The sequence below is a fragment of the Lynx rufus genome, unplaced genomic scaffold (genome assembly GCF_022079265.1).
Source record: "Lynx rufus isolate CCGP_SWC_20201006 ecotype Redwood Valley unplaced genomic scaffold, mLynRuf1.p SCAF_3, whole genome shotgun sequence".
In the NCBI taxonomy this organism is placed as follows: Eukaryota; Metazoa; Chordata; class Mammalia; order Carnivora; family Felidae; genus Lynx; species Lynx rufus.
This window is the reverse complement of record NW_025814845.1, coordinates 177,239,129-177,250,210: the sequence shown is the minus strand read 5'-3', so window position 1 is coordinate 177,250,210 and position 11,082 is coordinate 177,239,129.

Here is an 11,082-nt window from a genome sequence, read left to right as displayed (position 1 = left end):
AGCACCCTGGGAAGGTCTTTTTTTTTTTTTTTTTTTGAAAGAGAGAGAGAGAGACAGAGCATGAGCAGGGGAGGAGCAGAGAGAGGGGGAGACACAGAATCTGAATCAGGCTCCAGGCTCGGAGCTGTCAGCAGAGCCCGACGCAGGGCTCGAACCCACGAACTTTGAGATCATGACCTGAGCCTGAGTCAGAGGCTTAACCAATTGAGCCACCCAGGTGCCCCCGGGAGGGTCCTTAAAGCCGGTTTGCATCTAAGGTGGCTGATAGCTGTGTGGAGCTGCAGCCGGTGAAACAGCCCAGGAGACCTGAGTTCAACCACAGGGGGGCTTTGGGGATCCCCAAGGACTGTTGAGTCCACGTGGACTGAGAGGCTGTGCCTGGGGAAGCGAGATTGCCTGGTTTGGTGAGGTGAGGGGCCAGTTCTGGAAATTTGCCACCGTGGGCTTGACATGTCTCCCAGGAAGTTGGTCTACAGCCCAGTCCCAGTCTCCAGGCTTGTAGGAACACACAGGACGCAGAGGAACTATGGTGGGCACGGCGTGGGGGTGGGGGTGAGGGGAGCATGATGAAAATCGGAGACAGTTTCCAGGTTTGCCTAAGCCTGGCCCTGACCTGGCCCTGACCTGGCCCTGACCATCTGGCAGTTACTTCCTCGTTGGATGTGTTAGCAGAAAAATGCCTTTGTACAAATTAGAAATTTGGAACTTGACCTGTTGGTGGTATAAGTGCCTGCTTCCTATCTGTTTCTTTCAACCTTAAGTTTTTTTCCTAACCAATAGAGAACTATGTGTTTCATTTTATAGTTAGAAAGAGAAAGGACAAATGTAATTTCATTACTTGACAGTCTTGTGGTCCTATCTGTCCCTCAAAACAATTTCTGTGTCACACATTTGGTCAACGTATTACATTTTGCCCTGCGTAAGTGGCCTTCTTTGATAGCTGTTTCCTTTCCTGACACTTTGAAACTCAGACTCCGTTTATGTCTTATTTGATTTGCCAGGACTGTTATCGTTAACCTGATTTTACAGCTGAAGAAACTGTACAGATGAGAAAATGGATGCTCAGGAGGGGTCAAGCAACTTGATCAAGTCAGTCAGCCTTTTTTTTTTTTAATGTTTATTTTTGAGAGAGAGAGAGATGGAGCGTGAGTGGGGGAGGGGCAGAGAGAGAGAGAGAGAGAGAGAGAGAGAATCCGAAGCAGGCTGCAGGCTCCGAGCTGTCAGCACTGAGCCCGACACAGGCCTCGAACGCACGAACCGTGAGATCGTGACCTGAGCCGAAGTCAGATGCTTGACTGACTGAGCCACCCAGGCCAGTCAGTCTTAACAGCAGCAAGAGAGCTCCCAGGAGAGGGGAGTAACACCAAAGAAAGGAAGCCATTTGCTTCCATTATCTCTTCCTGGTCCAGGCTCACCATGCTGTCTATAGGGGTTCACTTGGTCCCTGAGGACTTTCTCTCCAGGCAGAAAGCCATGGGGAACCACACTCACCTTTGGAGAAAGAGGTCCCTTCAAAACCTAAAATCCAAGGTGGTCAGGTCTTGGTTTTTCAACTCCAAAAACTCCTGTCTAGGTAAAAGGCCAAGTTTTTTTTTCTCATCCCCACGCTAGACTCCCCAGTCTGGGAGGAAAGGCATAGGTCATTAAAGGCTGCAGAGATCCCCCTGGGCCTCACCCCCCCCCCAGTCAACTCAAGGCTGACCACATTGTCCCTGTGCGGGAGACACTGGATACTGCGAATCCAAGAACCAACAGTAACCCATCACGTATTTATTGAGTGTTTGCCTTATGCCCAGCACTGTTCTTGGTGTGAGAGACGGAGCAGTGGAGAAAAATGACAGACAAAATGCCTGTTCTCTTGGAGCTCTACATCTTGGGGATAAGGGGAGCCGATAACCTATACAAGTAAAATATCATATTTAAAGATGATAAGGGGCATGGAGAAAAATGAAACATGCAAGGGGAACAGAGTATGTGGGGGGGTGGGGGTTTGTGGGGGAGGAATGTGGTGTGCAATTTCCGATAGGTTCATCAAAGGAGGCCACTTTGATAACATAACATCTGAGCCAAGGCTGGGAGAAAGTGAGAGAACATTGTTTATACTTCAGGGAAGAGCACTTGCAGTAGAAGGAACAGTAAGTGCACAGTATCTGAGGTACCTGAATCCTGAAATGTTGGACGAACAGGACAGAAGGAGTAAATCTAGAGCTGAGGGAACAAGGGAAGCTAAGTAAGGGAGAAGATGAGAAGGTAATGGGGCCAGTGCTGTAGGTCCTGGAGGGCCATTATCAATTTTATTTTTTAATTTTATTTATTTTGAGAGAGAGAGAGAGGGGGAGGGAGAAAACGAGTGGGGGAGGGGCAGAGAGAGAGGGAGAGAGAGAATCCCAAACAGGCTCCGAACTGTCAGTGTGGAGCCTGATGTGGGGCTCAAGCTCACAAACTTTGAGCATGTGGACAGCCACATTTAATGGCCCAGGCCAGGCATATGCCATGGGTGGATGTGGAGGTTGGGGGGGCGCTGGGTGGGGAGGTAGACCCCTTGCTGCGTCGTGGGGCATAGGCTGCGAGAAAAGCCCTGGAGCCCTCCCACTGAGTGAGTCCCACCCATTCAGTCCTGTTTTCTTCTCCTGAGGTTGGTCATCTTTGCCAACTTCCACATGTAACAGTTTTGAGTTGTCTGAACCCTGCGCATCTCAACAGTTGGTAGTCTGAAGTATTCCAGGGTAGCTTCAGCAGCTGAAGATCCACCATGAGTTCAGTCCTTTAATTCTTCTAAACATATTTAGTATTCCTCGAAGAATTCTGCCTTCTCTTTTCCTCCACAAATAAATATTATCTACTTTCAGGCAAGTACAGTTCAATTCTGTTGTCCCTAAACTGCTTCTAAGTCTGGGATAGTATGTGTTGGAAGATGTAACAGTTTGCTTTGACAGCCTTTTGTTTCCGCACAGGCAGATGTGTTGGGGTCCACTCTCCGGTTCACAGCGTGTTAGTTAGCAGGTGTTTGTTTGAAAGACCCGCTAGTGTCCACTGGGCGGCCTCAGCGGGTTCTGCTGACGGCACAGTTCGGCAGCCGGCTCCCTTCTCCAGAAGAGGGCGCCCGAGAGCCACTCTGACTGTGGGGGCCTCCGAAGCGCCGTCCTCCGCCGGCCTGGCGGGGTCTGTTTAACCAGGAGGAAACCTAGGAGCCATTTTTTCCTTACCTGCAAGCAGCTCTCTAATCGGATTCTAGTTCATGCTACCTTAGGTCTGCAAATCTTCTTCTCATTTCTAAACCTGCTGTCCCAGCTCCTCGCTGTGTCTCCACTCCCTGCCACAGATCCCAGGCCCCCCTCCCCACCCACACCTCCGCCGGTTTCCAGAGTAATCTTTCCGGAGCGCCTGCTCACAAATCTTGAAAGGCTCTGTAGCATTATAGGTTAAAGTTTAAAACCCTTTTTAAGGGCATTCAGGCCCTTAAAGGGTCTGCAACCTGCTTCTCCAGGCTTCTCTTCCCTTTACCTCCTCTCACAAAAGCCACCTTCCCATGTAGGGAGTATACCAAGGGGTTTGCACAGACAACCCGAGCTGAGAGCCTTTGCCCCCCAGCTCTGTGACTGACAGGAGCCAGACCTCTTTAGGCCCTAGTTTCGACATCTGTAAAGGGGCTTGGTAATTCCTTCCCCTCAGGCTGTTAGGCCCTGTAGGCTTCTGCCCTGAGAGGGGCAGACCACATCCTGGCCCTTGTGATATGTGTACTCTGGTAGACAAAGGAAATGCTAAGGAAATAAGTAGGTATGATGAATTCGAAAGAAAGACACAAGGCTCTGAGACCATAACTTCTATCTGGTCTGGGTTAGGGCAGGGGCACCAAAGGCCAATTGAGCAGTATACATTTCAGCTGAGGTGGAACCATGATTAAATTGGACCAAATGGAGAGTGGAAGAATATTCCAGAAAGAGAGAACTGTGCACGTTGGTCCTGCTTATTTTTAATTTCACAGGACCAGGAACTGTATCTTATTCTCATAAGATCTCTAACAGTATCTAGAATTCCCCTTGCCCAGAGAAATTGTTCAGAAGTTGTTTAACACAAACTACAGAGAAATGAAGAGATTTTGAATCACTATCTTTATTTTTTTAATTAATTAATTAAGAGAGAATCTTAAGCAGACTCCAGGCCCAGAGTGGAGCCTGACACAGGGCTTGATCTGAGCTAAAATCAAGAGTCAAACACTTAACTGGCTGAGTCACCCAGGTGACCCTATATCACCATTTTTTAAATGATGGAAAAACAAGAGCTTTCTGTTCCCACGTTTTTAGTACCTTTCTTGGGTGAACAAAGTAGTGAAAAAAGACAAGTTATCCATATATCACCCGGTTTTGAGGACTGAGGCCTCCCAAGATGGCTTGGGTGAGTTTCTTTGGGATGGCTGTGTATCAACCCCCCCCCCCCCCCCGGAAGCCAGAGCTCTGCAGGTGCGGGAATGTACAAGTCACTTCAGCTCCCCACCCCTCCCCCCCGTAATAAAACAGAGGAGTGTGGGATTCGATTAGGACGCCCTAACAATCAGCTTCACACGGAGTCTTCTTATTTCGTCGAAATTTGGGGATCCAACTGCATTTCTTTTGATGAGAATCTTTCAGTTGCCTCTGATGCTGATGACCACCCGCAGCTCACCACCCTCCCTGCGCCCAGGATGGGCACACGGGTCTCACATACCTCGAGGGAACCAGGCCTATGGAAGAGGCCTGGGCATAGGAATCTTTGCCAAGGTTCCCAAACGTGGGGCTAGTGCTCTGGCTTGTGGTACACAGGGAGCCATCCCCTATCATGTCGGGGGCCCAGCTCACTGCCCCATCTGGCTCCCTGGGAGTGGGGCCGCTCCAGCCTCCTCTGGATACAGCATCCCCATTGATAAACCCTTGGGGGCTCTGCCCTCTCAAAGGCATGGATGGGCTTGACTTCACGGTCTTGTTCTCCTCCAGAGCGAGCGAACTCTGAACACAGAAGGGATTTCCCTCTGAACCTCAAAACGTCACACCCTTCGTTGTACACTTAACCAAATCCGCTGGCCCCTTTCTTTTCAAGGGAAAGAAAAAGGTAGGAACTGATGGCTAAATATTGGTCACAGGTGATTTCATTTTAGCCCTTGATCAGTTAACGCTGAGGACCAAGCACACATCATCGATTTCACCTGTACTCAGACACAGCCATCCCCTTATCCGAGGTTTGGCTTTCCGCAGCTTCATTACCACGCTCAACCTCGGGCCAGAGCGGCCGCTCCTGCTTCCTACCCTCGTGCTGTGTCACAAAACTTACGTCAGGAACCTCACTTCATCTCACCGTGTTGGCAGTTTTTCATCTCCTGTCGCCACGGGAAGGGTGAGTGCTGGATTTTGATAAATTTTGGGGAGACCACTTTCACATAACTTTGATAAAAGTATATTGTTAGAGTTCTATTTACTATTAGCTATTGTTAATCTTTTACTGTGTTTAATGTATGAATTAAACTTTATCCTAGGTGCATATGTGTAGGAGAAAGCATAGTATACGGAGGGTTCGGTACTATCCGTGGTTTCAGGCATCCACTGGGCGTCTCAGAAAATATTCCTTGCAGATAAGGGGGGAACGTAGTTACAATCTCTCGAGTAAATGAACACCTATTCTTCACACCTGGGAGTCTTAGAGGACGATGAGAGCAGGGACTTAGACCTGCAGGATCTAAAAGGAGAGCTTCTCTTGGTGGAAGACAAAGTGAAGTTGAGACCTGGCCCTCCACAGCCAGCTGATCCCAGGAACTGAATTCTGTCAGCCAGAGCCAGACCCAGATCCTTCCTCCCCAGAAGGCAGGCCGGGGGTCAGTGGTGGGTGGGAGAGCTCCTTTATGCCCGTTTGCAGCAGGCCCTTTAAAATGGCAAACTCGAGGGGCGCCTGGGTGGCTCAGTGGGTTGGGCGTCTGACTTCGGCTCAGGTCATGTTCTTGTAGTTTGTGGTTCGTGGTTTGAGCTCCGCGTCGGGCTCTGTGCTGACAGCTTGGAGCCTGGGTCCTGCTTCTGATTCTGTGTCTCCCTCTCTCCCCTTCCCCCGCTCAGTCTCACTCTCTCTCTCTCAAAAAACATTAAAAAAAATGTTTTTAATGGCAAATGCAGGGGGCTCCTGAGTGACTCAGTTGGTTAGGCATCCAGCTCTTGATTTCAGCTCAGATCAAGAAGTCGTGGTCGTGAGACTGAGCCCAACGTTGGGCTCTGTGCTGAGTGTGGATCCTGCTTGGCATTTTCTTGCTCCTTCTGCCCTCCCCCAATCGTTCTCCCTCCCTCCCTCTTTCTTTCTCTCTCTCCCTCTGCCCTTCCCCCACTCGTTCTCTCTCACTCTTTCTCTGTCTCAAAAAATAATGCAAATGCAAGTTTGTTCCTAGAGGTTGGGGCTGGGGCTGACATGGAGAACAAAGATACCAGCCAGAAAAGTGGAGTTGGAAAGGTCTTGGTCAACTCCCCGGGGCCCCACCCCCCCTTTTTTTAATTGGAAAAACATAAGGGAAAAATTGTGGGTGATTCAAGATGGTTTGGGGGCACCTGGGTGGCTCAGTTGGTTAAGCATCCAACTTCGGCTCAGGTCATGATCTCACGGTTCATGGGTTCAAGTTCCGTGTCGAGCTGTATGCTGACAGCTCAGGGACTGGCACCTGCTTTGGATTCTTTGTCTCCCTCTCTCTCTGCCCCTCCCCTGCTTGTGCTCTGTCTCTCTCAAAAATAAACATTCAGAAAATAAATAAAAAGGTTTTTAATTGCTAACGGTAAATATGGTATGTAACTCTGTAAAATACCCTATGTGGAAAGGGCTATATAGGATGGTGAACAAGAAAATCAACACAGGGCAGTGATTCAGGGAGTGCTTCTGAAAGATCTGTGGGGACGCAGAGGACCACAAGGAATGCAAACAGTGTGGCGTGGTGGGGGACATGCAGGTCTGGGTCCTGGCTTGGGCAAATCCCTCCTTGGAGTCGGTGGCAACTAAGGTCCCTGGTGGTTCAAACATCTGGCAATTTTCCACTGGCTGAGGCTGCTCAGGGGTGCAGCTTCGTAGGGACTGTTCTCCGTGCCCTGTCCCTGCGGACTGAGTAGGGAGTGATGTGTACAGTAAAAACCAGGTAGTAATCTTTATTTCCTTCAGATCTAACCATGGAAAAAACTAAAATCTGACAAATCTGTTAAGGAGATAGCTCTTCATCTGAATTTATGCTTAAATATTTTTTAAAAATGGAAGATGAGCACAAAGATGGACAAAGTGATGGTTTGTAAGGACAATAACTAGCAATTTTTTTGAGGGGCAGGGGGAAGAGCGAGAGAGGGAGACACAGAATCTGGAGCAGGCTCCAGTCTCTGAGCTGTCAGCACAGAACCCGACACAGGGCTCGAACTCATGAACCCGTGAGATCATGACCTGAGCTGAAGTCGGACGCTTAATCGACTGAGCCACCCAGGCGCCCCATTAGCAATGTTTTAAAACGGAGATATTTCTGCCAAAGAGTGCAAGACACATGCCCGAGGTTCCACGGATTCTTGCCAAAAGTTTGGCACAGAGTGTATTTTGTTCTCAGGACTTTATAGGTTTGCCTCTGAGCAGCCACCATGAGGGGCAAACTAATGCTCAGGGAAATGTAGCTTCTTCCATCCTGTCCCAGAGAATGGGAGGAATGGGAGGTGGTCAGGCTTGCGCCCCCGCCCAGCCAGGGCACCATATGCTGCTAGAACGCACCCCCGCCAAGCTGCGTTAGGGCCACAGCAGTGGCGGGCACAGAGCCCTGTTACTTCACACCTGACTCGGAGAAGGAGCTGACAGCCTGCAGGTGGCGTGGGGCAGTGAAGGTGCCGGCCTTCTGAGAAGGTAAAAAATCAAGTTATTTCGATATCGATACCATGTTTCCACACACGCTTTGGGATAGTCTAACACACTTTTATTCATCTTAAAGGATGGTTTTTTAGTCAATGATATTCTTTTACTGACCCTTCCAAGACCATCTCTTATTAAATGGTTCGTGTCGCTTCCTTTGGACAATAATAGAATTCAAATACGAATCTGCCCGATTCATTTGAAGTATAAGGAGAGGTGGCTGGCTGAGTTGATGGGGGACAAGGCCTGTCCAGTCACACTCAGAGTGGAGATAAAAGGCAAAGTTTTGGTCATCTAGTAACAGTTTTTAAAAGTACCCTTACACATAATTTAAACTGCCTAATATATGTCACAGGCATACAAATTACACCGTTTTAAATAATATTGATTTCAGAAAAAATTCTAAACATCATTGGTTAATGCAAATAAAAGATCTTCAGATTATACAACAGTCAAGATATTTTACATCAGTTTGTGCTTGTAAAACTATTGCTAGCTGCTTCTGGGAAAACCTACATTTTAACTGTAGGAAAAAAAGTTTTTGCACTTTTGATACAAATAGACATGCCAACATCAGAAGAAGCGCAGCAATATTTAACAATTATTTTTCAATTTCCCTGAAACAAAAAAAGTCCATTAATGAAATGCATTTCTACGGTAATTGATAATTTAATGTTTGAACAAGTACGAGGACTACTTTTTCTTGGTCACTATTGACAACTAACACTAAATATGTGTACACATACATTTACAGAACACATACTTAGAAGAACATCTAAAGAAAATGGGTCAGTTTTCACATGTGTAGTTTCTCAGAACCTCCACTAGAGTGACGCTAGTGAGCCTTCAGAATGGAGTGAGTCCTTCCCTAATGGAGTCCCTCTACCAACGTTACTAGAAAATCTGATGGAAGTGGTATGGTTAGCTCATTACAGAAATACTGGTCATTCAACCAAATTCCTTGCAGGGTGAGTGTAAATATAAATGTCACTTCTTCAGTGACCCTGGAGACAGGTTAACCGTGGTAACCCACCTTCTTTTCTATGTGGGGGTAGTATCCAGAGAAAAGCAAATGTTTCGCGTGGAGAAAATAGATTGTTTCATATGGATTAATTACGAATTAATTGGGTTGAGGTAAGCTTTATTTTTCCCAGCTGCAGTGGAAGAAGAGACAAAATATGTATTTATTTGCCAAATGAGGGATCCAGTTTGACAATCGGTTCTCACAAGTGACCCATCAGATTGGGCATATGGATGGCATATTAGCCCTAATCCCACCCAGATAGGCCATCAAGGTGCTTAGTCACCTGAGGAAGACTTGCGTCCAGAGGGGGACAGAATATGAAAGGATTGACGTTCTTACTAATGCATCCCATATTGGGGGACCCAATTTTTGGGGAATCAAAAATAGGACAAATCACAGTTAGTATTTTCTCTTTGATCAGCTCTCTTAGGTTTCTGTGTGTGTGTGTGTTTCCATGCCATGCCTCAGTGCTTTCTATCAGCATTGTAATTTCCGTTCTTGGTTGGTGAGAGGTCTTTTCAAATGTCCCTGCTCCAGTTCTGTGGACAGTTGATAGGGAGTGTGTACAGTGAAACCGGTAATCATAGTTTTGAGTCAAGGCTGGGAAAAGAGGCGGGGAACATTCTGGTTTGGGGTCTGAGGAAGCCGCTGTAACGCCTTTCTGCTCCCATGGTTTTTCCATCTGCTGGATGGGTGTGTGATAACACTTACCTCATATGCCCTTTGAATCGGTGGAGTGAGGCCCATGCCACGCATTTTTCTTTGGAGAAGGATTACAATGATGGCATGTGAAATCCAAGCTTATATCTAGGGGATGCGTTAATTACTTGTCGTCATATAATTTCTAATAAAGAGGTTGTTTAAAGCAGCAGATTGCAGAACATAAAAAAGTGGGTGCGACCTCAGGAGATCAGGCTGAAAAATAGTTGGCAGTTTACGAAGAGTCTGCATCCGATACCATCCGAAGGAGTCTGCATTTTTTTTCTGTCGGACACATTATTTTCTTAAATATGCTTCTCAGAATGCTTGTGTTGGAGGATGTTCATGTGCCAAGGGCAAGCTCCATTAAGTCCACGATTACTTTAGGGTAGGCCTTACATATGCTAATACGCGTGGTGATTCTTTAAGAGGGGGTTTCATATATTAGTTCAACTAAACAGTACAACGTGGTCGTAGGTATACAACAAACACAAACCTGTTCCAGCCTGGCACTTTCAGGTCACTTAATTTTAATGCCCTGCGTATACTCAACACACCTCCCTGACCTGCATTGCCTTATATCCTGTGTATCTGGCACAGAGCAGGGTGCAGTCAACAAATAAAAGGAGCCTCCCTGAATAGCCTCCCTTTTCTGACCTATAAATGGAAAAACAGTAATACAGTGATTGAAGGGTGGGGAGAGTTGGAGAGACGTGATCACAGAGCATTTTGTGACCAAAGACTTTTTTTTTTTAATTAAAATCAAATTGAAACAGACTCACAAATGAAAAAAACAGGTGTAAAGGAGGGGGAACTATGTAAGGGATTGCTGTCGAATTATTGTGTAACTGTGAAATCATTGCTTAACTCTGCTGAAGTTCATTTGTAAAGAGGTTAATCCCATTTACCTTGAAAGGCTCTTATAATCTGCCTTGACCATGACTGGGCATATATGGTGTTGTGCTTGCGAGCTCAGGCTGGGAGCCAGCCTACCTGCTTTTGAATCTCAACCCTGCCGCTTACTAGATGTATGATACTAACTACGCATGTGATACTTGGCAATTAATTTCTTTATGCTTCAGTTTTCCTTATCTGCAGGATGGAAACCATAAGTATATTTATCTCAGAGGGCTGTGGTGAGGATTACAGATAAAATAATTGTTAGATTTTAGGAAAAGTTAGCTGCTCTTATAGTTATCATTTCATATTTTCTACACGATAGCGGAGAAAAGCTCAGGCCTGCCCTGATTTGTATTTCCTAGGATGCGTCTGCTTGGCCAGTAGTTAGACCTCCATGCCTCCATCCCTTCCAAACTAAGTGCTCACAGCTCCCGACCAAGTTCAACAACTCAATTAGTCCCTCTGTCCTCCTCCAAACCCATTTATTTTTATTTTGAAAAAAAAAATCAGTCCTTATTTTTTTTGTGTGGCCATTAATAGGCAATGACATTAATGTTCCTGGATGATTTGCATGTGAATTGTTT